General features: G+C 39.8%; 1 protein-coding gene across 1 annotated transcript in view; it reads right to left on the bottom strand.

The window, feature by feature from the left end:
* Positions 1–27,817, bottom strand: part of Ca10 (carbonic anhydrase 10) — a 513,556-nt gene that overhangs the window by 317,346 nt on the left and 168,393 nt on the right. The gene's annotated exons all lie outside the window — the stretch shown is intronic.

Raw genomic sequence — 27,817 nt, 5'->3', positions numbered from 1 at the left:
TCACTCTCCATTCTGCCTTGCTGCCAGTGCCATTCTAGATACAAAACCTTCTTTGAAAGGTCAATCAACTCACCCACCATCTTTCATAGGCCCAGGCCCTGTAGTTATGTCCCATGTTGAAATCCCTGCTTTTCCATATCATAGAGAAGGATACTAAGGCATTTGCTAAGCAGTGAATAAAGGGGGAAAGTAGCTGGATGAGACCTGCAGCGTACAGTAGGAATAGCAACAGAAGTTGGTTTGTAACCAGAACAGCACTTCACTTACTTTATTGTCCATGGCACAATATTCTCTGAGCTCTCAAAATCAGTCCTTTATTGAAATTTATTTAACTTTTATTTAAACCAGAAGGTTCTGTGACTATGGAATCAAACTACTGTGTTAGAAAAAAATTACATAGTTGTTGATACTTATCATGTAGTTAGACCTATGGTAATTGTGTCCATACTGAATCCTTGTATCTGTAATAATATCTAAAGCCTTCTTGATATTATTACCAATGCAATACAGTAGGACAATGATTCACATGGCATTTATATTTTGTTGGGCATGATAACTTAAAATGTATGCCAATGTATGGATACATTATATGAGAATAGTTTATATAAGGAATTGAGTGCATGAGGTTTTCAGTGTCTAATAGGGGTCCTGGAACCAATCCTCTATATATTCTGAGGACAACTGCATATCCCTGGGGAGGTCATTTGACTCATCCTTGTACTAAACACAAAAGGTGTGTACTAAATGATCAGATCAGGGGTAGGGAGTGGGAAGCAGTTTAATGGTGCCACTTCAAAAAGAGAAGGAGAAATACTCTGTCAGGGAAGAACACACCAATTGGTTATCCAATACCAAATAGTCAGCCTTGAAAACATACCTATAAGTAACATTATATAGTTTGAGTAGGTTGCATTTATGTATTTAGGAATATATATGTATATAACAACAATTAATGAAAAAAAGATGTCGTGATTTGAGGGCAAGAAGGTGTATATGAGAAAGTTTGGAGAGAAAGGAGGGGTATGTGAAAGAAGAAAGAGGGGGAAATGATGTAATTATAATTTCAAAAATAAAAGACATGATAAAAAAATGCCTACCTGCTCTAGTTTTGTTCACACTTTCAGAGATTTTTCTCATTTACATACATTGAATCTATGACAAATGAATGTGGAAGTGCTTTGTAGAGCGATGCAGTTCTGGGTATTTTAATTATTCATATTTACATCGCAATATGCTTATCAGTGACCAGTTATCTCCCAGTAGGGACTCTGTACTTTAGTATAATTTTGCTCCTTAGGCAAGAAAGCAACTTAAGTTCATGTTCTGAATACAAGGAGTACATCTGTGTTGCAATGCTTGCTCACACAGACAGCGGGGATGTTGGCCTTTTTCTTTTTATTGTTGCTTCCTAAAGAGAAAGCCAGGTGCTTAACAAACCATACTTCAACTTGCAGCCTCCCTAGGAGATGTCCAACAACCTAGCAAAGGGTATTCATGCTGATCTAAGATAACCCTTCTCTTAGCGACTGATCCTGCTTAGAAGATTCTCTCAAATCAATGGCTGCAGACATTAAAGCCCAACATTGCCTTTTTGAAATACCGAGAAGCTGAAGATTTCTCATTGCAGTTGGCAGCTCCCTGGCTCTCACTGAGAAGAACTCAAACTGCCCTGAGGAAACACCAGTTCATGGTGACAAGAGATTAAAAGAGCATTTGAGTTTGAAAGGCCAAGATGCTTAGGAGACTCAGCAGGGACTGATCTGTAATTTCATCAGCAGTGACCACATCCTGAAAAGTTACCTCTGAAAGTGCCCTGTGCCTCCACCACCAGTTAACCACAAGGACTGCCCCCTCTCTGTCAGTGACCTGTATTTACTCATGTTTTGCATTGGGAAACCTGTGTGAATCAGAAGGGCCCTGGTTTTTGCAATGGTTGATGAAGCTCATTCACAAAGCATGCCGATTACACTGTTCCTGGATTTAGCACAGGTGAAAACTCCAGATAAAAAAAAATGCTTGAGAATGGAAGTAATTCAGACTTAAAAAAAAAAATCTACATAGATGTTAGCAGTTGAGTATCTCTGATCTGAAAATCTCCAATGAAAAATGTTCTTGATCTAAAACCCTTTGAATGCCATGTTGATGTTCCCAAAGCTTTGGATTTCAGAGCAATTTGGATTTTGGATTTTTGAACTAGGGATGCTCAACCTGTAGCACATTATGTAATATCTGCGAACCCAGCACGAGGTTGCTCATGTTCACACCTAAGAATCAGCTCTTCACATTTCTCTGATCTAGAAATCAAGAAGCAAAAATCCCACCCTAAAATCAAGCAGAGCTGATAGCTTACTGATAGCTGTAAACGTGTGCCAACTAAGCCTTAGTGTAGTGATGAAGCTCTCATTTCAGGACACAGCAAGAAGCTACAAACAGTGGTAGCATTACTTAAAGGGATGGAAATAATGAAGTAGATTACTTAAAATGAAAAGACACCTAGGAAAGTTGGTTAAAAGGTCAAAGGTCTTTTCAGAATGCTCTCAGTAGCAATTTGGTGTGATATTGTAGTTGAATGATTTAACATTTAATAAACACTAAGCCCATTCTAGGCTGCATTTCTAAGTCTTTACAAGTATATGTTAGCTCATCAAATCCTCACAACAACACTAAAGTGTGGGTATTGTTAGTATCACCATTTTAGAGTTGAGGAGTCAGAGTAACTGGGAGTTGATATAAATCACATTAAGAATATAGCTAAAAAGCAGTTGAGGAAGAGTTCAAAGCAATTTGGTACCAGAGTACCAAATTTGGTACTGTGTCTTTCACCACTAGGTGTTCCCATATCACTTCAATTCATAAAATACAAAAGAATCATATGGGAGACTTATCACAAGGGGCCTCTGGATTCACACCAGAGATTTTGACTAAAGAAATCTTAGGTGGGTGTGATGCAGCCATTGACACTATTCAATAGAAAGCCCTGGTGCTCCTGAGACAGGTTTTTCATAGACCAAAACGACAGGAGTGGATGAAATTATTACAAAAGCAGTGGACGAAATTAACCTCTTCACCAGGTCAGCAATGTGACCTTGTCACTAACAGAGCTAAAGAGAAAGCCACACCCCTTAAGAGTTGATGGCTATGAAATGGAGAAACAAATCCCTGGGTTTTGCTTCTCATCCTCCTACATGAGAGAGAGGCATAAACAGGAGCCTGTTAGTAGGCACTGAAATACTTCACTGGGACTCTCCATAGTTCTCCATCTTTCTCACCTCTATTCTGTTCTAATCCCTTCTCACCAAGTGTCCTGGTTAGTCTTAATTATCAACTTGATGCAGCCTAGAGAGTTCTTAGAGAAGTCTCAATTTAGGAATTGCCTAGATCAGGTTAGTCGGTGGGCATGACTGTGAGGGATAATCTTGATTATTATTTGACATAGAAGGCCCTAGCCCACTGTGGGCTGCACCATTCCTCAGGCAGGTATTCCCAGGTTGTATAAAAATACCTAGCTAACAAAAGCCAGAAAAGGAGCTAGAGGATATGCCTGCAAGCAGCATTACGTCACAGTTTCTGCTGTGGGTTCTTGCCTTGCCTTCCCTTTATTATGGGCTGTCACTTGGGAGTGTAAAACAAATCCTTTCCTCCCCCAAGTTGTTTTGGTGAGAGTATTTTATGACAGTAACAGAATGAAACTGGAACACCAAAAAACTCTTGGCTAAGGTTTCTCATGCATTCTCATTCAGAGAAACTAAAAGGTTATCGTTAGATGGGAGGCATTCCCATTCCTCCCACTATAAAGGAAACAGTCCTAGAGGAGTTTTCTTACTCACCATCCTTGTTATTTTAATGGCTACTAGTCACCTCCCAGGAGTGGCTCACCAGCAGACATACCAAGACTATCCTCTCCTTGGTTTCACTTATCTATTCATCTGACACTGGGACCAGCGTGTGGCCCCCAAGCAAGCACTGCCAGCCACCAGACCCTACTTTTCCATGGCCTGTTTTTGAGGTGGCCACTTCTACTTTAGTAGAAGAAAGTCTACACTCACCATTCTGTAGAGACAAATCAGCTGTATTTGAAAACCAAAAGTGATTCATGCACAGGCATGCACCAGAATGTAATTTATAAAAATGAATAACTGAATTTAATAGAAATGTGCAACAATAGCAGGGGAATGGTTTAATAAATTAGATACACCCACATTAAGAATATTTGTGCAGTCATTAACATAAATTTTAGCTACATAACCATTATTAACACAGAATATTGTCTCAAATATAGGAAACAATGTGCAGTTCAGAGAATGAACACAGCCAAAATGTGGATAGAAACTGCCTAGTGTAAGGCCATACCACTGTGACTGCATCTATTCTCATCAGATCTTATTACCAGATAGTGATTAACATTATAGGTTATCATCAGTGTACATCCAAGTGAGCTTGGATGCTTCAAGATTTTGACAATGAGCAAGTGAGTAATTTCACAATAAAAAATTATTTGAAACAAAATGCACCTGACAGGTATTAGGTTATATTGCCATATATATTAATTTTTTTCATCATTTCTCTTTTCACTGGCAAGGAAAGAGCAAATGATATCCATCATGGGCCATGTACCCACTTCTCAAATTTCTGGACCAGTTGGAATGACACAGGTGTGTATAAAGTAAAATGCATGTGAATAGCTCTCCCCCCGTGTAAGAAAGGAGAGACACAGCAGCGGTTATAGACAGCAATTGGCAATGAGGGGACAGAGGAAGTCTCACTACACTGAGAAGGATGCTTCTCTTTCATCCTTGCCCTTGGCAGGAGAAGTTAATAGGGATTTAGTTAATTGGCTGATTTTCATCCTAATTGGCTAAGGAATCTATCCCAATCTCAATGAGAAACCAAAGAGGAGGAAACAAATAACAGGAAGGCTTAGATGATGACTGATGTTGAAGAGAAGCTGTATTTTGTGTGTCAGGAAGTCTTGAGTCCTGAGGCTCAGACTATTAACTTCCCTGGGGACTAGGGGCTCCATGAAAGAAGAGGTGCCTGTCCCTGCGGAGACACCATACGACTTCCTATCACTTTACAGGAAAGGAAGAACGGATGACACGTGTCTGACTCTGTCTTCTAGTACTGGATTCCACATAAGCAAATGTGGACTCTTTCTGGGCTGAGAGGGAAGACAGTGGAGCTGAGGGTCTTGAACCACATGGCTGCTAGGGCCTTTGAAGGGGGGAGTTAAGCTCCTTTAAACTGAGGTCTCTCCATCGTTCCCCTCACCAATTAGTTCTGCCATTTAACACAGGGATTAAGCAATCTCATTTATTGGAACTGTCATCAAAAGATTGAAAAAAAAAAAAACTACTTAGTGTAGCTAGCATTCTGCAAAATGTTGAGGGAGGCTAAATTGGTTTTCCATACCTTTCACCTGCCTTCTAGGTAAGTCTCCTTTCCCTTCCTCACTTTCTTTACCATGTACAGGCCTGAGCTTCCATTTTTTTTATACAGAGATTACATGGCTTACCACCACAGTCTGAACTACTCATGGGCCTCTGTGGTCAGACATACACGCACACACACACACACACACACACACACACACACACACACACACACTCACACACTCACAGATGGATGGTGATGTGCTTGAAACATGTGTTAGACCAGAAATTAAAGCCAGATGAAGAGCACTCCTAAACTATCCTAAATTCGATGGCAGAGGATTTTGCTATTTGGGATGATAGATAGGGATAATCCCAGAGGAAGTTCTCTTCAATGAAGTGGCCCCAGCAAAGAAAGACAGATATGTGCATTGCATTATCTGACCTATATGTTGAATCTCATGTAACTGAACTCATAGTAACAGAGAGCAGAGGGATGGTTTCTATAAGCTGGGGTGAGTGTGTGTAGGGGATGGGAGGAGGGAATTCAACAGTTAAAGGATGTTAAATTTTAGAGAGGGGGAGGAGCTGGAGATCTACTGTGCATTGTGTTAACTAAAGTTAAAGGGAATGCATTGTCTATGTGAAAACTGCTGAGAGTAGATTTTGTGTTTTCAGCATATAAAAATGAGTGTATATTAGTATACACTTATCAAAACATCTCATATATGCCATGAATGAATATACTTTTTGTCAATTATAATAGATAATAAATTGATAGCAGAGAAGGTAAAAATTAAATGAAGATGTCAAAAGTGATGAAGTCTAGAGAGATAAGAAACAAAGGTCCTCTGCAAATATGTTATGGTTGTTTAGCTTGGTGTTCTTGGGCAACTCGTAACAGTGGGAGTGGGGCTGTCTCTGACACTTTTGCCTGCTTCTGGGACCCTTTTCATCCTACTCGGTTGCTTTAATATGAGGTGAGGTGCCTAGTCTTATTGCAACTTGGTATGCTATGGTTGATTGATATTCTTGTGAGGCCTGCCCTTTTCAGAAGGAAAATGGAGGTGGAGTGAATCTGGTGGAGAGGGACTGGGAGGAGAGGAGGAAGGGGAAACTGTGGTTGAGATGAAATACGTGAGAGAAGAATAAACAAACAAACAAATAAAGAGCATATGGTGAGAAGAACTAACAGGTCACCAATGCTGACCTCAAGGCCAGCTGGCACAGGACTCCAGACAAAGACATCATGATCAAAGTGCCCTGAGGACAGGAGAGACAGCACTCAGGACTACAAGGAAAGAATGCAGTCTCTTCAGTTTTTCCATTCTGTAAGTGGACCTTTCAACATTCTGTTCTACTCAGAGTTCTTACAGCCTGTGGTTTCTTCTTCGCTTTCCTGGCATCAGTTCCAACTGCTTCCACCTCCTGATCTCATACTTTGAGCATCTCTAGGGACTGAGACCTGCCAGTGGCTCCTCATTGCCATCTGAGACACCGGGTCTTCTGTTGGTCTAGCTCTCCAGGCTCTGCCCCTGTCTGGCAATAGTCTACTTCTGGGGTGTCTCCAGGTGAAGGAGGGGTCTGCTGTTTCCAGTGTGTTCTGGGCCTTCCTCTTCTCAATACCCATGTTCTTCACTTTCCGTGTCTGCTCACTAGAACCTCAGCCCATTCTTCAAGGCCACAAACCAGTAGCACTTCCTAGGGAAATTTTCCTCAATGTCCCTTTCTGCCTTATTATGCTACCTTCTTACTATACAGTACCTTCATTGTTTGCCCAATGTTTGCCATATGCCATGTCTCATGATACGTCTTGCACTAATCATGTTTTGACATCTTAATATTCCTTATAACTCAGTGTGACAAAGGCGGCATGTCAATCTTCTAATGAATGAAGGAGGAACCAATAATTTTCAAGTGCCCTGAAACCAAACTGAGTGAACAGCAGTGCACCACAGATGGTCTCCCTCATTCCTGTTTACTTATAATTGCTCTTGTATACTTCCTTGTCATCAAAAACAGTTCAGCTATCTTTACTGAAAGGGGAAAAACAAACGAGAGCTGGGGAGATAGCTCATTAGTTAAAGCACTTGTCATGTAAGCAAGGAGGCCTGATTTCAAATCTCCAGAACCCCCATAAAATACTAGATGGTTGTGGTATCTCATCTGGTAATTCCAGACTGGAAGGTAGAGCAAGCTGTGTAGACTAGCTGTAGAAGTGATGAGCTCTATGTTTCACTGAGAGGCCCTGCCCCAGGAAGAGCAACCAAGGAAGATTCCTGACATCAAATTTGGGCCTCCACACACATATGTGTTCAAATATGTACCAACATATAGGCCAATCTGTATGTATAATGCATGGATTCCTCACACACATGCACAAGAAAATGAAAGAGAAAAGAAAGTAAAAGATTGATAAGCTGAAATAAAAATAGTAAGAAAATGACAATGATTAATGTTTTTATTGTGTCAAAAATGACATTTAAAAATTTTCTCCTTTAGAATGTATTATTCCTTTAGAATGCATTTTGTATATAGCCTCCACCTCATTTCATAGAGGCCTCTAGGCATATTTAATAATAAAAAATCTCAACTTTGAGATACATCTTTATGTGGGGGAAAAAATAAGCAAAGACTTTGTCTAGACTTTCTGAGCCACATTTCTTTGTGGACTGGTGAAAGACTGGAAACATCCCAAGCTGCTTCCCAACAGTGTGTGGGAGAGCCTCATAAAATCCGACTGAAGCTCACCTACCTGTGGTTTGCAAACAGAGCATATGTTCCCGCCAGTGTAGACATGACCTTGTGGGTCTCTTTGCAGACTATATTAGTGCTGTGTAAATATTCCTACTCAATTGTAAAGGCACATTATACTCAGGGAAATTATTCTCCCAGCAAACAGGCAGATGTTTAACTTCACTTAATATGACATTATAGTCTGAATTCTTAATGTGAGACAGGAGTCCTTTTGGAAGGAGGGCACAATTGCAGATGACAAGCTTTAACAGTGCAGAGCTTTGTAGCACATAGATGAAGCCATCATCTCTTTGGCACTAGAAACTTCCTGGTCTTTCACTCAGGCCTCTCTCAGCAATGTCATTTGCTTAGGCCTCAGTGTACTCAGCACATTTGGTAATCATAAGGGGGTTCAGCAAGCAGTTGCGGTAGCATAAGCCTCTCTGAGAATTTTAAAGTGTTTGCAAATCCAGTTGACACCGTGTCCACTTCTAAGGTTCTGTTCCTAGGAGAAAGTGACACATTCCAGAGATCTTAGGAGTGCTTCGGAAATTCAGGGTAGAAGGCAAAGATGGATGGCATTAGACCAATCACATATACCTAGACTCACCGCTGGAGCCCCTGGTATAGAATAAGCAGAGGCACCTTCAAGCAGATGGTTGTTGCCACATGTAATCGTCCCTTAGATCTTCAAGGAAAAAAGGATATGGGAAGCTGAGCTAGAGTTGCGTTTAGATGCTCTGGAATCTCTTTCATGGTTACGACTTAGCAACAAAACTACCACCACAGTGAAGTTCTCTGTTTCAGTTTGCAACTCTGCACATTGCCTCAGATGCTGGGGGTTGACAGGGTCATCACTGTTTTATCAGCTTGCCTCCTTGGGCTCCGTCCACACACTTTGCCTACAGAAAAATAGGAAAGCACTCCAGAAGCTGATGCACTGGTGAAGGACCAGCTCCTTTCCATCTGCTTCCTGCTTCTGTGGGCATCACCCGAGCAGCGGGTGGGCACCCTGGCTAGCAGGAGCAGCTCTTGTTTCCATTTTACAAATGCTCCCATGCACACTCCCCAAGCCAGCCTCATTGCATCCATGGGAAGACACCAGAACCAGACACTCCCCAGAGGCCTGACTCCTCATTATCTGGAGTCTTGTCTAAGCTGGAGCTTTCCTTGCTTCTTTTCCTTTTCTTGGGGGGTGCTAGCTGTTCCTGCTCATTGCTACTCTCCTGATACACCAGTGTAATTTTCTTCTTCGTATTGGGAGAGTTGTTTTATTTTTATCCTCTGCTTTCTGAGTCTGATTAAACAATTATTTTATATTAAATTATCTCAGTTGAAGTAATTGCACAGTTTCTACCTTCCTGACTAGGCCCCAACTGATATAATTTATTACTTACAATAGAGCCCCAGAAGAGTTGACTGCATTGTTGATATTATGTTTATTTTGGAAAACAGTGAAAATGTATGGTTAATCTGAATTTGTTAAAAAAAGAGAAAGATCAGTATCACAGTTCTGAAAGATGTCTAGGATACAATGAGAGCTAAAAATAAAAGTTTTTAAAAATACATAAGCAGCAGACGTTTTATAATTAGAGAAAAAGAAATTGTCAGTATACATGAAAAAAAAAAACCGTTACTGTGATTCTACCATGGAATTTTATCAACCTGTGAAAGTAGCTCTTATATCTTAATATACATAACCAGGGCAGGATGATTCTTCTTCTGCCCAATATTTAGCTGGGATTGTAGTAACTGCTGCAGTTTGTTTTTAATAAATTTATTGCTTAATTAATTCATGTTAAATATTTAATTTAATAGTATTTCTTAGTTGTTTTCCAATTAAGACACAGTTTTGATGTTTTTTTCTTATCCTCAAATACTTATGTAACTTGTGTGATTCAAAGGCATGCATGGCATTGTGTCTAAAAATATATCTTTTTAGCTAAATATACCTAAAACCAGCTCACACTGAAGTCCACAGCTGTGGAGAATTAACAAAACCTTTAATTATGGCCTCATCTACACTTCTATTTTCAAGCTCATTCATGAATTAATTTTAACTCTCTCTCTACCTTCAATCAAGCTGTGAATACCTATCAGAAAAAGATAGTGTTTGAATATCTGCCCATATATTTACTATTGCTACACTTTGGATTCCTTTGTTAGAAATTTCATGAAGACCTTTGAGGATGAGATTATAAGACATAGGCCGTGAGGTTTGCATTTGAATGTGCTCAAGAGTCTATATCCAGAGAACGTTCACTTGGTGTTGATGCTAAAACCGAACTCCTCATCAAGGCCATTGATCTCCAGCACATTATAAATTGAGAGGGGAGGATAATTAAGGAAGCAAGTACTGACCTGGGTCTGTGGAGATGTGAACTCAGGTTGACACTGTGGAGTGGTTTTGGGCTAATCTTGGTCCATGAAGTTGGGCATTGGACTAAGAGAGCTTTGTTGTCCCTTTGCAATCTGCTATGTCATAATGGATTTCTTAAAGGCAGTGATTGTAAAGATCTGGACAGTGTGATACAGTCAGTGAAGAAAAATGGTAGTATTCAGTTCGCCTGTATGAACATTAATTCAGAAGTTACATACGCATGCTTCTACCTTTTAAAAGCTACTAAATACCAACCAATATCCTGGTTATACAGTTTTAGCCACATTAACCTCTTTACTAGTCCTTCATCTGGCCAAGCATGCCCCATCTACCAGTCTGAATACTTCTCTGTTGGCTAACAACTTAGTTCACATCCTCACACATGTCAGGACTTTGCTTAAATAATACTTTCTCAGGTGACCTTCCTTGACTGTCTATGACACTTCTTAATTTGGGTATCTGTTTTTTTTTCCCCTGGAGGAGGTAGCCCTCTACTTTGGTGAGGTCTAGGGTTCTCCCCAATTCCTATTTCTTTATTTTAAGCTATGTCTACCTTTCTACAAATAACTCTTCATAATTTCAGATACGTTGAGCTGGCCATCTGTTCCTTTGATGATAAAATCCCTGATGGCAGACATTTATCATCTGCTGTTCCTCACAATTATATCCTCACATCTCAGCATAGTATAAAGCACCCATAGGCACTCAAGTAGATGCCAGATATCTAGAAGAATAATAATTCCCTTCTGGGTCCCTATGCACACAGTCTTGTGTATTTCACTCTAAGGTTACTTTCTGTTCTTGTTGGTTTGTTAGTCAACTTGACAGAGGCTGCACTAACCTGGGAAGATGGAGCCTTAGCTGAGGAACTGCTTCCCCCCTCCCCCATCAGATTGGCTTCAGGCAAGTGTACGGAACATTTTTCTGGATTGATGATTGATGTGAGAGGTCCCAGCTCACTGTGGGCAGTGCCATCCCTGGTCAGTGAGTTGCAGGGTGTATAAGAAAGGAAACAGAGCAAGCCACAAGGAGCAATCCATTACACAGCATTCTTCCAGGGCTCCTTCACTTCAGTTCCTGCTTTGAGTTCCTCCCTTGATTTCCCTCAGTGATGAACTATAAGCCTTATAAGAAAATAAACCCTTTCCTTATCAAGTTCCTTTTGGTCATTGTGTTTATCATACCAACAGAAAGTAAACTAGAACTCTAGCTTAGGGGACAAGCTATATCTTCTTTCATCTGATTTTACTAAATCTGAGACTAATTTAGGTGAATTTTTATCTAATATAGAGTTCTGATTATTTTCAAATCATAAGAAATATGTTAGCATCAGACTCTCTTAGATGATATTTTGCCTCACACAAGATTCCTGAAATAACAGCCTCCTCAGAAGTGGAAAGACCTCATTAGTTCACCTTTAGAGATGCGTTTCCCATCTAATGTCTGCCTTAAGGACTCCTCCAACCTCTTTTCCCAATAAGGAAGATTAAAAACTGCCCAAGGAAGCAAAGATTTGGCTTGTTCCCTTTGTCTCTATTCAGAATATGAGAAAACCAAACCCCTGTTCCTTGACTCAGTTAATTTGCATATAATGTTCCATTATTTAATTAACATAACTTCTAGGGCTTAGCTGCCCAGATCAGACTTAATAATTGTCTTTTCTTTAGTAACAATGTCTCTTATAGCAGATGGGCTAATTAAAAACAAAATTAATTTTTAAATCACAAACACATGTGGAATCTGTCTGTCTGTCTGTCTGTCTTTCACTGTGAAAATTGGATGATGGCTTCTCAATGAATTGCCTGTTGCCAATTAAACATGCCCTGTACTTGACTTTCAGATCTCCCAGATCACTTTTCTCCTGTCCGGGTTTTTTTTTTTTTTTTTTTATTTCTCTGCATTAAGTGATATATACAGTAGATGGGTCCTCAGAGTCACTACTGTACTAAATAGAACCTGGTCTTCAAGGCAACCTCTTGGAACCTGCTGAGGTTGCCTCAAGATGTAGGAGACTTAAGTGCTAAGAAACTGCTGACTCTCTGAATCGAGGAAGGCTTCTGTAAACACAGTGACTTCCATGTGCAAGTGGCTCCATTTTCAAATGCTGTGCTCATCTCTGGCTATATATAGCGGCATGAGTAAGAAGTTTTCCACGAAGTGTTAAGTTTCTCAAGCTGTAAGTCAAAACATTATGCTATTTAGACAGTCTTTTGGAAGAGGAGGGAATTAATTGCTAATGCCATTAAAATGGAGCTCTGCTTTCTGTGGAAATCAGAATGGATTACTTGCACAAATGGAGAAGCAAATAAAACATTGTTTTAAATTTTATTTTATTTTATTTTTTTACTTGAGGGGCACTTGTCTTTTCTGTCTGATAGTGATGGTCCATGTCCCAGGATTGCATTTGGTTTTTTAGGACTGCTATAACAACTACTACAGAACAGGAAGCTAAAACAAATGTAATTTACTCTCCACTGTCCTGGAAGCTGGCTGAGGTCAAGGTATCAACTGGAATGGTTTTCTCTAGGGATGCTGAAGGAGGAACCTGTTCCATGCTTTTTCTCAGCTTCTGGTGGTTTGCCTGCAATTGCTGATATTCCTTATATTTTCTCCACCCACCTTCTCCACCCCAGTCTGCTCTCACCATTACATAGTACTCTCCCTATATGAATTTCTACATGTGAAATTCCTTTTTTATAAAGTCAATAGGCATTGGATTATAAATTTACGTGACTCTTGAATGACTCCATTTCAGTATATCTACTTATATCTGCAATCACACAATTTCAAAATAAGACCATTTTCTTTAAAGTCTTTGAGAATCAGGATCCCCACACTTAAAATTTGGGAGAGGGGCATCATTCAATATATAACACATGGTAAAAGCTAACAAGTTCAGTCTCAAGAAGATGCTAGGAATATATCTGCTACAGATATCCCTTTCCTTTGAGAGAGAAATAAAGTGACAAAATGACTCATGCAGGGCTAGTTGGCAGTGTGAAAATGACAGCCGACCCAGAATGTGGGGATGTATGGCTGTGCTCTGGAGCTCGGTAAGCACATCCCGCCACTTTTAGATTCCCTCTACTCCTAAACAAAGATGGGTGTGTGTTTGCAGAAAACCAGAAGCTTGGACACTCTTGTATGAGAACCTCAACTCAAGGTTGATGGACCATGTCTACGTCAACTAGTTCTGTGGGATCACCTAAAAGAAATGCCATCTGAGTATTACAGACTACAACCCCCCAAACCCCAGTGTCAGCCACGGTACTCGGCACCTGGTCTATGCTCTAAAAGCGTTTGAATTGAGAAGCACAACCAAATTTAGCAGGAGGGATTACACGGGCTTAGAGCTTCCAGCCTACAAGGTGTTTACAGATCCAGTCTCACCTGCCTCCTTTAAACCCCGAGTGACAACATTTATTCCATTGGACAGAAAAAGAGACTCTGGCTCCAAGATGAATGATGGTTAAACTAAAGTGTCCCAGCTCTACTGATAAAGCTTGTGAGTTATCTCAAGTTTGGGTTCAAATTACCGTGCCCTTTCCTGCATTCTTAAAGCTGCTAGTAAAATCGAATAAAACAAGTTTAAGTTCAGAGTTGTGGGGTTTTTTTTCCCTCTGCGTCTCTCTTGGGAGACTATCTCAAGCCAACCATCTTTCTCTAAACGTCTCCAAGTACTTGAGGCATCCGCTCCTGTGCACTCAACAGATGGTCATAAAATATGAACAAATGATGACAGTTCATCTTCAGACCCCAGGGAGTCACAGAGCCACAAAAGCAGAGGATTTGAATGGGCTTAGAGGATTTCTAAATAATGCCCCTTGCTTCACAGATAAGAAATCTAAGGCTTTAGGTCCCAGAGAGAGTAAAAAAAAAAAAAGAACCAGATAGCCTGACTCCAATTCAGCATTCAGATGGCTTGCAGGATCTGGCACTGGTTCAATCAGAGGATGACCAGCTGGAAAAATGTCCTGATCAGACGTGTTCATCCCCCCCTTCTCCGAGGGCGAGGAAGGTCATTAAAAATGCAGAAAAGAGACTGCAGAGGAGGACAATACTCTGCTACAACATTATTCAAAATCATTACATTGGAAGCCCTGGTGCCTGTGGCAGGCACGAGCTGCTCCTGTGAGAAGGAATAAAAGGAGGTTGCAGGTTGCCGAATGAGGTTTTTCTATAGAGACCCCATTACAGCGCCAGAGCGTCCGTATCTTCCAGGGAGCCTGTGTAAAAGATAATGTATGCTTCCTTCCTGACCGTCAAGATTCACAAAAGAGATAAGAAGTTGGAGGTCCTATTACTGATGACCTCTCCATAGAATACGCTGCATCTCATTTTTAAAAATAGCCTAGCTCCTGGGTGGAGTATTTGATGGGTTTCATAAGGGAACTGAAAGCTTTAGGGGGAGTCTTGGTCTTGAAAAGAATAAAGAGCAAGAAAGAAGGTATGGGAAGAAAAAGAAAAAAAAAAGTTGAAGAAGCTTGTCTTACTACTCCTAAATCTTTCTGTTTTCAGAGTCCTTTTTTTTTCCCTTTGAACTTTGGTACCTCCTCACCTCTAAGCTGGTTCTTTCATGGTCACCATTCACCACAAACATGTCTACACCACTGAACAGGTTGTATGCTCATCACTCATGGAGACTCTTGTCATTTCCACTCTAAGGTTGTGTATTCCTCAGCATGGCTTCTAGATACTTGTAGGAAAACCAGGTTCCTACCCAGTTCATTTCCTCAGTCCAGATAACACTTTTCTTATCCATACTTCCTGCTCCTCAGACATGTTGTCGTTCGCTGAACACTTTCTCAGGTATGGCCTCTTTTCCTTTGCTAATGTCCTTCTCTCAAATCTGGCCCCAGGTTAGAAGCCTCATTGGTGAGATGTAGTCTGGTGTGAATGAATCACTTTTCCACCTGAGCCTTTTCTATGGACTTAAGGTCGTCTCCTATAAAGTCTAATTCTAACCTGATGCCAGATCTAAATCACTAAACTTTTTTTTTTTTTGGACTAATTCCATATTTACAAACAAAGCTGTAGAGATATTTCAGAGACTTCCCACCTAATAACTTTTAGAAGCAAGAAATATTTTATGGATTACAATACTATTATAAATATGTATACACTTATTTCCCACTTTCACCAAATTTTTTTTTTTTTTTGAGACAGGGTTTCTCTGTGTAGCTTTGTGCCTTTTCCTGGATCTCGCTCTGTAGACCGGGCTGGCCTCGAACTCACAAAGATCCACCTGGCTCTGCCTCCCGAGTGCTGGGATTAAAGGCGTGAGCCACCACCGCCCGGCAATTTTTAATTTTTAATTTTAATTTTTAATTTTAATTTTTAATTTTAATTTTTAATTTTAATATTTCCCACTCTTTCTCATATTTTTAAAGATACCTTTAAAAAGATATATAAAATATCACCATTATTTTTAAAGTTCTTTGTCTATATTTCTTTGATATATTTCTTATTTTTCTGCTTCCTCGAAATTAATTTTATTCTGCATTTGGTGTTTATGGTTAACTATCATGTCTTTATATATTCATGAAGTTGGTTTGTGTCCTAGGAGTTAAACATGGCTCTTCTCTACATTGTCACAGTCCATGCATATGACATGTTCCTCTGCATGCCAACCAGCTGTGCATATTTTGATATTTCATTAAACACTGTACTTATGTTATCATAGACCAAGTTCATTCATTAGCTCTTGTGTGTACTGTTTGGCTAGGTGAATACATCTTTTAGTTGAGACATTTCAGCGTGGTTTTTTTTTTTTTTGTTTGTTTGTTTTTTTGAATGTGGCCAAAGAGAACCATGCAACCATACACATGGCATCACTGCTGCTATCAACAAAAGTAGGAAGTGGAAGTGGGTAGATTCACTAAATGTTAAACTTTGCCACACCGAGACTGTACAGGCCCTCAGGGAACCAATTAAGGGTACATCAAAATAATATTTTCAGTTGTGGTGGGAAATGTTCAGTTCCTTCTGGCTCAGCAAAAACCCTTAAAAAAATTAGATCTGTAAAGAAGCAGAGGACATTTTCTTTTTAAGATCCGTACCAAAAGAAGAGGGAAACAAACCAGCAGTTTTTAGGGAAATACACATGTCACAGGGGCCCCCTAAACCTCTGCTGAACTCTTTCAGATCTCAAGAATGGAGGAAGGAGAAGCTGCTCATGCTGTTACATAAAGGGGTAGAATTAAGTCCAAAGGGAACTTTATCTCTCCAAATCCCAGTTTTCTGTATCCAGCCATGGTCCAGGTTGCTTTAATCTGTCCTTGAAGTAATAAACTCTTAAATAAACAAACCCAGGCTGCACAAGACATGATTATTTTCCCCCAAGCAGTTTTTAACTGTGTCTATAAAGATTTCTGCAGAATAGAAGAAAATAGCCCAGCTTGACTCTTTTGTAAGCTAATTAAGGTAGAACCTAGATTTTTATTTCTTAATGATTTTATACAAATTGAAAAGCATGTGTGCGTGTTATTATAAGGGTTCATACCAGATACTAGTTGCCTTGTATCAACTTAGTTCCCTCAGTTTTCAGTGGCACATTTTCAATTAACACCCTTTTCTTTCTGTGTATCATGGAAGTACATATTCTCAGGCATGATGGCACAACACAGAGGGAAGAAAATCTCTTAAGATGCTATTGCCATTCCCTCAATATCTCAGGGTGGGTAGGGGGCTCATTCTTGGGGAAGGATATTGGGTTGAGAGAAGAAACACAAAATAATAAGTGCCTTTGTACAGAAGAGGCATATGAGCTGAGGCATCAAGAGGTAACAAGTTCATTGTTTTCAAGGTACACCTGCAACAGCACGTCTGCTTAGAAACCAGTTCCTATAGCTTCATCGATTCTACCAGTGCCCAGCTCACTAAAATAACAACACCCAGTTCAAAACAATTAAAGCAAAAACGGATTTCACCACACACATACGTGCTATACTGAGATATTTTCAACTCCCCAAGCATGCCACACATTTTCAAGTTTCCAGCTCTGCTCAGGAAGCTGCTTTAAATGACACTCCTCCCTTTCATTCTCCTTGTCTCGAAACTAATGAATTCTTAAAGCTCACCTGAAACACGTGCTGTTCAAAAATATTCCCTCACTCTCTCCAAGGGTGAATCATCCCAGTTCCCAGAGAAGGCTGTTTCTGTTAGTATAAAATGCAACATTCAGCATGGTCTGGGAAAGAGCCTCATCATTGTGCAGGTGTGACCTCTACCCTTAGAAGACAGGATTCCTTTCATTCATCTTTGGAGACCCCTCAGTACCTGAAAAATGCCACTCTATAGTAAGTATTCAGTGTGAACTCCTGAGTTAACTGAAGTGATATGCCTAGATGCAAAGGAAATGTAGCATTAGGAACTGCAGAAATCAACATATCCTGGTTGGACAATTGCTTCAAAATAAGTATAAGTTTGAGTCTATTTAAAAATAATAACGTTTCACTCTCCCTCTTCCTCCCTTTACTTTTCCTGCTCCCATTCTCCCTCCCTCCCCCTTTTATTTTTCTTTCTACTCTCACTTCCAACCCTAGTCCTTCTCCCTTTCCTTGTCCTCACTCTTTTGCCTCTCCCTTCCCCTCTCTCCTCACCCTTTCCATTTTTTTTTGTCCTTCTTCTCCACCTCCCTCTCCCTCTGTCCATCATTGGTATGGATTTGCTTGGCTCTATCTAGAGGTCTTAGGCTTAATTCATTGAGCAAGATACAAACTCTTGTCCATTTGAGTGGGTGTGTGAAAATATTCCTCATTAATCTCTTTCACTAGCTGTGTTGAAAGCAGGCAGTTCCCGACAGACTCTTACCTTACCTAGATAGAACCAGGTGACATGCTTGCTTTTATTAAAGTGAATAAACAGCACGAAAGTGTGCCTGGGAGAGAAAGCTTACAAAGAAGGAGAAGGATCCTAGACATAGAATTTAAATTGACATTATGATTCTCTCAACTTTATGATTCAACATATTGCTTGAATTATAAATGGCTTTCTTTAGGTAAAGATCCTCCCTCCATTTTCTATGTCATTTATAAGAAAAGACAAACAGTTGATTGAGGGAAACTTGGGAAGAATTTCTTAAAATCTCAAACGTATTAGAACAATATTTGAAGTATTATACAAAGACCAAGGAAGCATACAAACGAATAAGCACAATGAAGAGAATAAGAGAGGGAAGAGATGAGAATACCAATCCAAAGGAAAATTCCATATCACTTAGTTTGGTTCCAGGTTTGGTACAGAAGAATAAATGGAACCACCTTCCACTTCCTAGAGATGACAGCTGAAATGTGAAGAGTCAACTGAGATCTTGGAAGAGTAAACAATAATAGATGAATTTGGAAAAGAAATAAAAATGGAAGATGCAATCAGTATGGTACTAGGTTTACTGATATTTTCTTTTTCTTCCTAATTTCTCAACTTAGACCCTTGGACATCCAAAATCCCAGACATGCATGCAGGCACGGCAGGAGAAAACCTTAAGAGAAACAGACTTTGTTTTCTCTTCAGAGGACCAGGAAGAAAGAGTCAGTGGGGTGGAGACTAGAGGGAATCCCTCCCTCTCCATCCCCAGCCTCTAACAAATACTAGCAGAAGTAGCTTGAAAAGTTAGAAATATGCTCTTTCTTAATAGAGAGACTGGAAAGCAGGGTCCTTAGGGTAGTGGAGCATATGTGTGAATAGCACCAATCATACTCCTTTTTTTTTTTCTTCTTGGTTTTCCCTCAAGGTGAATTAAATCATAAGAGAACAGAATAGGGCAGGGAGCCCTTGGGGCCAGATGGAGAGACAGTGTGGAGAACAACAGGGTAGAGAAGAGCTTCTCCTTAGATGTCTGGGAGTCACAACTGAGCTGAGCTTGCATCAAAATTACGCAGGAAGCAGAGTGAATGCTGTGGCAAATAGACACCTGTTGTTTGTTTGCAGCGACAGGATTAAACTGTCACACGCAGCACCGTGGATAAATTGCAGATAAATTATGCATTTGAGGAATGCCAGAATAAAAAGGTTGATGTTATGTAGTTTCATCTTTATGCCTCTGTGGAATCTGTAACACGTAGAAACAGACAGGCAGTTGTCAAATGTTAGCAGTTAGGTGCTAATTATGGACTCAAAGGAGTAGCATTAGGGGATCTGGAGATTGTGTGCGGGTTGTTCTATATCCTAATCTTGGTGGTAGCTTTATGACTATGGATGTCTCAAGACTGACTCACAGAAATAAATACTACACCTAGGAGCCCATTTTCTCTTACTATAAAGAAATAACTGAGATGGGGTAACTTATAAAGTAAAGTTTATTTGGCTCACAGTTATGGTATTGACTCTGCTCTGGTGAGGACCGTCTGGCAGATTGTACCACATTAAGATGTTGTGACAAGAAAGAACCCCACTTCCTCCAGAAAAGTTCTACCTCTTAAAGGTTCTGCAGCCTTCCTAAACCGCACACCAGATGGAGACCAAGTGCTCATGAGTACTCGTTCCAATCTATGGTTACCACTTAGCTCCTGTAGAGAGATATTGTTTTGAATACTTTACATATGCCACAGTATCTCTCAAAAACATTGTTATTCCTACTGTAAATTGCTATTCACCTCTATACAGGAATGTTCCCAAGTTGCAGTACTGTGTAAGTGGAGAGGTAGAATTCCATCACATAAGTTGGACACTATTTTGTACTGTACCACAGCCAGATTTGCATTTTGCTAATAATTTGATGTTCTTTTTAAAATGTGTAACTATGTACAAGTCGTAGAAGAAAACGATGTCCTATAAAATGTCTTTCCTAGTCTGCTGAGAATGAAACAACATAGGAGAACTCTAAGATCAACAATTCCATCCTTATTTGAACTCAAATATGCATTTTTCCACTCAGATGAGTATTTATTGTATACTTCCTGTATCCCATGAGATGATCACTTAAGAAATGAAGAAATAAAGGAATCTTTAAAGTGTGTGTGTGTGTGTGTGTGTGTGTGTGTGTGTGTGTGTGTGAATGTTATGAGTTAAGAAATGAATAGACCATCTCATCTATTTCCTCTTCCCAGGGAGATCCATGCTTCCCTCTTAGGGTCCTCCTCGTTACCTAACTTCTCTGGATGGGGGTATTCTCTGGATGGGGGTAGGTAGAAGGGAGGTGGGAGGAGGGAACAGGAGGATAGGAGGGAGGGGAAACTGTGGATGTTAGGCAAAGTAAAATAAAAGAAAAACAATTAAAAACAAAAACCAAACCAACCAACAAAACAAAAAACCAACCAACCAACCAACCAAAGAAATGAACAGAAAGGTCTATTCTAGGTGGATGAAAATAATATGAGCAAGAAATGGGCTGGGATGGAGTTCAGTGGTAGAGCTCTTGTCTAGCTTGCAGGGTTAAATCCCGAGCGCTGCTTAAACCTGGTGTGACAATGCACACCAAGATCTCTAAACACCTGAGGAGTAGAGACAAAAGGATTATGAATTCAAGGTCATCCTTGGTTACTTACTGAGGTGTTCAAGTCTGGGGTGCATGAGACCTTGTCTCAACAGCAGCAACAGCAAAATAAATACAAAGAAGAAGAAAGGGAGAGAGGGAGGAGGGGAAGAAAGAAAGCAAGGGCCTTGACCAAGAATGCTATGGTCTGACAAACTACCCTTTCTGTTTCTTCTTTTTCCTGGCCTCCCATTGTGGAGAGGTAATGGGGGAGGGGGAATGGGTGCACTGACTTCAGAGGAGCAGCAAAGCACAAGAAGTTGTGAGCTGTTTCTTGAGTATAGGAACTCACAAATGGCTAGCTGACTAGTAGAAAGGAGAAAGATGGAAGACACACTTCAGGCCAATGCAGATTTTGTTCTACAAATAGAAACTTTATAGACTCTTTAATTAAAAAGGAGACTATGCAAGTCTGGGAGAAAACTTGTCCAATTCCAAGCTACCCAGGCTAAGTCTCTACTTCATTTAAATTCCATCAAAGAGCAATCTTCTCAAATACCCTTTTATGATATCTACAAAGTCTTATTCTTCAACTTAATCTTATGGGATTGTGGATTTAAAATACATATCAAAATCAGAGTGGATTACCCCAAAAGGCTTTTTCTTAAAGAAAGGGGGGGTCTCTCCAGGAATTAAATGGAGTATTTTATTTATATCAGTTCTAATTTTTTCATATGTATTAAGGAAGAAAAATGGGAAGCCAGAAAATCTGAACTAATAACTACTTCAGCATGCTTTAAACATTATCTGGTATGGTTTCCATAGAAGGAAAGCTAATTCTGTTTTCTTCCTGGTGATTTCTTTAGGGTGCTACAGATGTGTTTGGAGTGATATACAGATGGGCTCCTACTATAATGGTAAGGTGGTACAGTATTTGTCCTCCTGAGAAGTTTTTAACATATTAGCTCACAAAGGATAGTGATAAACATTACTGGGTGTGGTGGTACACACCTGGGATCCAATCACAGTAAGGACAGGACAGTCAGAAGTTTGAGGTAATCCTCAGTTACAAAGTGAGTTTGCGAAGTGAATTCATCAGCCTTTCCTCAATTACTCAGGGAAATTGCTCAAAAATTCTTTTAAGTTTTACCATGGAAGTATTCATGGTTTCCTGTACTCAGATGATTGTTGGGGAATATTATTTTAAGCTCTGTTACTTTTGTTTATGTTGTATTTGTTCAATTCTGTGTAGCTGTGTTACTTTGCCTGTCTAAAACACCTGATGGTCTAATAAAAAGCTGAACAGCCAATAGCAAGGCAGGAGAAAGGATAGATGGGGCTGGCAGGCAGAGAGAATATATAAAGGGAGAAATCTGGAAGGAGAGAAGTAGCCAAAGAAGCAGGAGGACTCCAGGGGCCAGCCACTCAGCTACACAGCAAGCCATGCAGTAAGAGTAAGAGCTGACTCCCCATGGGAGACCTTGACTTGGGAAATGTGGGGATGGAGGGTGGGGTGGAGGGGAAGGCTGGGGGGCAGGAAGAAGGAAGTGGGGGGAATCTGTGGTTGGTATGTAAAGTGAATAGAAATTTTCTTAATAATTAAAACAGGAAAAAAATCTCCATGTTGTATGCCCCTTCCCCCTACTCCACAAAAAGATTTACAGAAGTAAGAGAATGGGAAAAGCCCAGAGGCAAAGGGTAGATGGGCTAAGTTAAGTTAAAGAAAGCTGGCAAGAACAAAGCCAAGCTAAGACCTGGCATTCATAAATAAGAAAAAGCCTCTGTGTCTTTATGTGAGAGCTGGGTGGTAGGCCCCTCAAAAGAGCAAAAACAAACAACAACAGTTGATTGCAAGTCATGGATAAGACTCATTTATTCTGCCATGAGTTTCTCTTAAAAATATAGTGACATTTCTTTTTTATATGTGTGTGTATATATATATATATATATATATATATATATATATATATATATATATATACCTGTATGTGTTCATGTGTGTGCATCCGTGTGTGTGTGTGTGTGTGTGTGTGTGTGTGTGTGTGTGTGTGTGTGCAGATGAAGCCAGAGGTCAACATCTGGCTCCTTCCTCAATTGCTCTCTATTTTTTGAGGCAGTATCTCTCACTGAAACTGGAGCTTGCCTATGAGGTTAAACTGGCTGACCAAGAAGCCTTAAGAATCCTGGCTCAGTCTTTCCATCTGTGGGATTACATGCATGCCCTGCTATGCCTGGGGTCTTTTCATGTGCATCCAGAGTGTTGAATTCAGGACCTTATGCTTGTACAGCAAGCACTTTACTGATTGAGCTGTCTCCTCAGCTGAAATGTAACATTTATATTAAAAGATAAAACATCTACATTCAGGGTATGAGACAGGTAGAGAGAACCAAGGAGCAACTAATGAGAATAGACAAGCAAATGTCTCTTTTTCTTTCCTTCTCCCCTCCCCCACTGCATGGGCTTCACTTTTGATATGTAAGTGCTCTACTTAGCTATACTTCCAGCTCTAAGGATAGGTAGATTTTAATCTGAGAGGAAAAGAGTAGAGAAAATGATTAAAAAGTGAGAAAAACTTAACTGCTCACACCAGTCACTTGTACAATCCATGTTTGCTTGGGTCTTTAATAGTAACTGGGGTTCATTTATTAGTAGGTCTGTATGTCAAAATATACTATGATGGAAATTCTAGATCAGACTTTTGATGTTGTCAGACAATTTCCATAAATGATATTGTAGCTTAGAACCTAGGATTAGGTTCTTACCTCTTACCTAAGAACATATGATTGTTTATTGACCTTTAGTTAACAATTGGGTTAGTAATCTCAAAACAATAATAAAGGTCTAGAAACCCACATTATAACATTTACCTTCTCATAGGTAGCTGTGAGCTTGTAGTTTCATATCCATAAAGGGTAACATTGTACTCATTATCTCCATAAGCTTAGGAGCCAAAGATCATATCACACTTCTACGGAGAAATTTCTTCCCAGAGAAGCACAAAATGTTTAGAGAGATTATATTTGAATCTGGCCTCAAGCATGAGGAGTCAAAACTGTATCAGTCTGTTAACTACAAATTGCTTATTATAGAAAGAATCTTCAGAAAACCTAGCTTTTTCTTCCTGCAGGAGCAAGAGCAGTCAACATTCTCTGGAGGAATGATCCATCTGATGATAGCTGTGGAAAATTCCCACCTGCTTAGCAGAATTTGTGCTTCCCAGATATTATTGGCATGAGAGTGAAAGGTACTCCTTAGTTATCACCTTTCATTAGTAGTAAAACAGAGACTGCCTCAATGTTCCATCTCTTTAAAAATAATTATTGGCATTGTTTTGAATTTTCTATTTCCACCACTTTACAAAGAGCTCATCCTTGACATGGTATACCTTGTCAATAAAAGCTATTCTTACTAATTTATACACAGAATAAAAATGTTTTATTTGTATATTATATATTAATATGTCATATAATTATGATAATATAAACAACTTTGAAAGTCTGATCTGGAATTTCCATCATGGTATATTTTGATATACAGACCTACTAATAAATGAACCCCAGTTATGATTAAACACCCATGCAAATAAGAATTGTATAAGTGAGTGGTGTGAGCAGGTAAGTTTTCTTCACTATTTAACTATTTCCTCTACTCTGTTCCTCCCAGACCAAAATCTACCTATTTTTAGGGCTGGAAGTATAGCTAAGACCTGTTTTAGCAGCTCATCATGCATTAAAAGAATGCTGCCTATTTTTCTTAGAAATTATAATAATTAGAAATGCAAATTTAATGAAGATTTCTCACTTTTTTGTGATCTGTCCTTATTTCACCAACATTGATTGTGTTTCTATTCATTTTTTAATACTTATTTATGTCCAACTTTGATGGTCAAGAGGTCTGCTTTGTTCTGAAGGGAAACAGAGGGGGAATGGATCTGGAGGATAGAGGAGGTTGGGTGAAGACTGGGAGGAGTAGAAGGGGGGAACTGTCGTTGGGATGTATTGTATGAGCGAATAATAAAATAAAAATATAAATAATTCTAAGCATAATTATTTATATCAAATGCCTCATATTATTTGAATATAATCTTGTAGGTGTGAAAATATATGGGTATATAGAACTAGGAAATAAAATAAAATAAAGTCAAAATAACAGAAAATGTGATACATGAATCATATGAAGGACATGACATGTGGAGAATAATAAAAGTACAGGGTTATAGAAGAGACATGAGAATGTCCATCACTACTGCTAGTTATATATAGAGAAATGTGAGAGTTGATGTGGAGACTATTCAGAAGACCCTCTGACATTAGAGGTCCATCTACTAAGAGGCATAGGCTTATCAATAGAATCATTTATTTTACTATGATGAAGCACAAATTATGTGTGTGGGGGGGCAAAATAAAACTCCTGTTTGAAAATATTATGTGTTTCTGAAAATGATGTACTGAAATAAGAGGCAAAAATTGAAATATTTGCTATGACATGTTAATCTTTTTTAGCTTAAATGGCCATAGAAAAGTTTAAAGTCAAGAAGTAATGAGAAAAGAGGAGGGGGAGGAGGAGAAGGAGATGTCGGGAGGAGGGGGAGGAGGAGAAGGAAGAGAGAAAGGAGGAGGAGGAGATTAGGAGGAGGGGGGAGGAGGGGAATGAGGAAGAGAAAGAAGAAGAAGGGATGGGAAGGAGAAGGGGGAGGAGGAGAAGGAGGAGAGGGAGGAGGAAGAGAAAGAGGAAGATGAGATGAGGAGGAGGAGGGAGAGGACGAGAAGGAAGAGGAGACAACTGAGACAAAGATGAAGACTATAAAGAAAACTGAAGAGTATATACTTAGAGACCCCATTGTGTGGTGGTCTTGAAGAGACAAAACTAATCTATAATGAAAAGGACCAGTGCCTTAGTTACCTCTAGAAGGGGTGATGGGTTGGTAGGGAACAAATGATATAAATTTTGGAGAGATAAAAGTGTTTCATATGTTGATGAGGCATGCTATATAGATGTTTATGTATGTCAGGATTCGCTTTATAGTTAAGGTGTATTCATTATACATACATATATTCTACCTCCATTTATTTTTCAAAGATATACTTATAAATAGCAACACAAGCCGATACTTACTTCTGCCTGCACTGGACAATCAGTGAATTTCTTTTCTTTCCTGCTGCGGAGACAGGGCTGAAATTGGTCTGTGGCATGAATTTTAACAGGTCTTATTAATAAAAGCAAACCTGGAGCCAGGCACTGGGGTCAACGCTGGAAGATCAGAGAAGCAGAACAAGCCACAGCTTCCTTAACTCACCAATTCCTCAGCTGATCCTGTTTCCTTAGACTGGAAGCCTCTGTGTCCTCATATCCGAATGGATCTCAGCTGAATTGCTGCTCAAAAGCCTAAAAGCTTAACCAGATCCTAGTTCCTCATCCTCATGCCTTAAATACCTTTTTGCTTCCTGCCATCACTTCCTGGGATTAAAGGCTCTTGTTACAATGCCTGGCTGTTTCCAATGTGGCCTTGAACTCACAGAGATCCAGACGGATCTCTGCCTCTGGAATGCTAAGATTAAAGGCATGTGTGCCACCATTTTCTGGCCTCTATATCTAGTGGCTGTTCTGTTCTCTGACCCCAGATAAGTTTATTAAGGTGCACAATATTTTGGGGAACACATTGCTCTGTATAAATAAAATGCTGATTGGCCAGTAGCCAGGCAGGAAGTATAGGTAGGAGAAGAGAATTCTGGGAACAGGAAGGCTGAGTCAGGAGATGCTGCCAGCCACCACTGTGAGTACCAACATGTAAGATACTGGTAAGCTATGAGCCATGTGGCAAGGTATAGATTTATAGAAATGGGTTAATTTAAGATGTAAGAACTAGATAGCTAGAAGCCTGAACCATTAGGTCAAACAGTTTAAATAATATAAGAGTCTGTGTGTTTATTTTATAAGTGGGCTGTGTGACTGCCGGGGCTTGGCGGGAAACTCTCCAGCTATATTGGTCTGATCACTAAGATGAAACTTTTAAAGACAAGTGATCTCCTTTACATATTAAGAAGGAATGAGTTCTGGAGAATGGAGATGTGGCTCAGAGATTCAGAGTGCTTGCTGTTCCAGAGGACCTGAGTTCGGTTTCCAGAACCCATATTGGCTGCCTCATAATCATCCATAAAGTCAGGTCTTGGAGATCTGACACCGCCTTCTAGCTTCTGCAGGTACTTGAATACAAATGGCTTGTAGACATGAGGGTCCATGTGTTCACCCATTCATACACACACACACACACACACACATACACACACACACACACACACATACACACACACAAATAAAAACAAAAATTTAAAGAAATAAGTTGAATTAAGAGCACAAGATGAAGTTAAATTAAATTAAATTAAGTTAAATTAAGAATACAAGCTGAGGCCAGGCACTTGGGAGGCAGAGGCAGGCAGATCTCTGAGTTTGAGACCAGCCTGGTCTACAGAGTGAGTTCCAGTACAGCCAGGGCTACACAGAGAAACCTCAACTTGAAAAACAAAACAAAAACAAATAAACGAACAAAAAGAACACAAGCTGAAATGTAACCAGTCTTTCTCTGCCCCACCAGCCAACTTCCAAATAATGATATGGAGACATATTAATTATGAAAGCATGTCAAACACAGGGAAGCCAAGCTGGTGCCTAACTAGAAGCTTCACCCCCACTGACGTGTTCATGGTCCTGGAGGGCATTCTACACAACACTGAATGAGAACAGTAATCATCACTATTACACACCTACAACCCTTGTGACCTACAGCAGTTACCTGCCTGTAAGATACCACAGTGGCACAAATGTTACAGGTGCAACGGACTTTTATTTTTTTAATTTAAGGTCCACTCCATAGGATAAGTTCCATACCAGACACTGCTAAAGTGGCCAAGAACCTGAGACCA

The sequence above is a fragment of the Peromyscus eremicus genome, chromosome 8a (assembly GCF_949786415.1).
Source record: "Peromyscus eremicus chromosome 8a, PerEre_H2_v1, whole genome shotgun sequence".
In the NCBI taxonomy this organism is placed as follows: domain Eukaryota; kingdom Metazoa; phylum Chordata; class Mammalia; order Rodentia; family Cricetidae; genus Peromyscus; species Peromyscus eremicus.
This window is presented reverse-complemented; position numbering and strand designations above follow the sequence as displayed.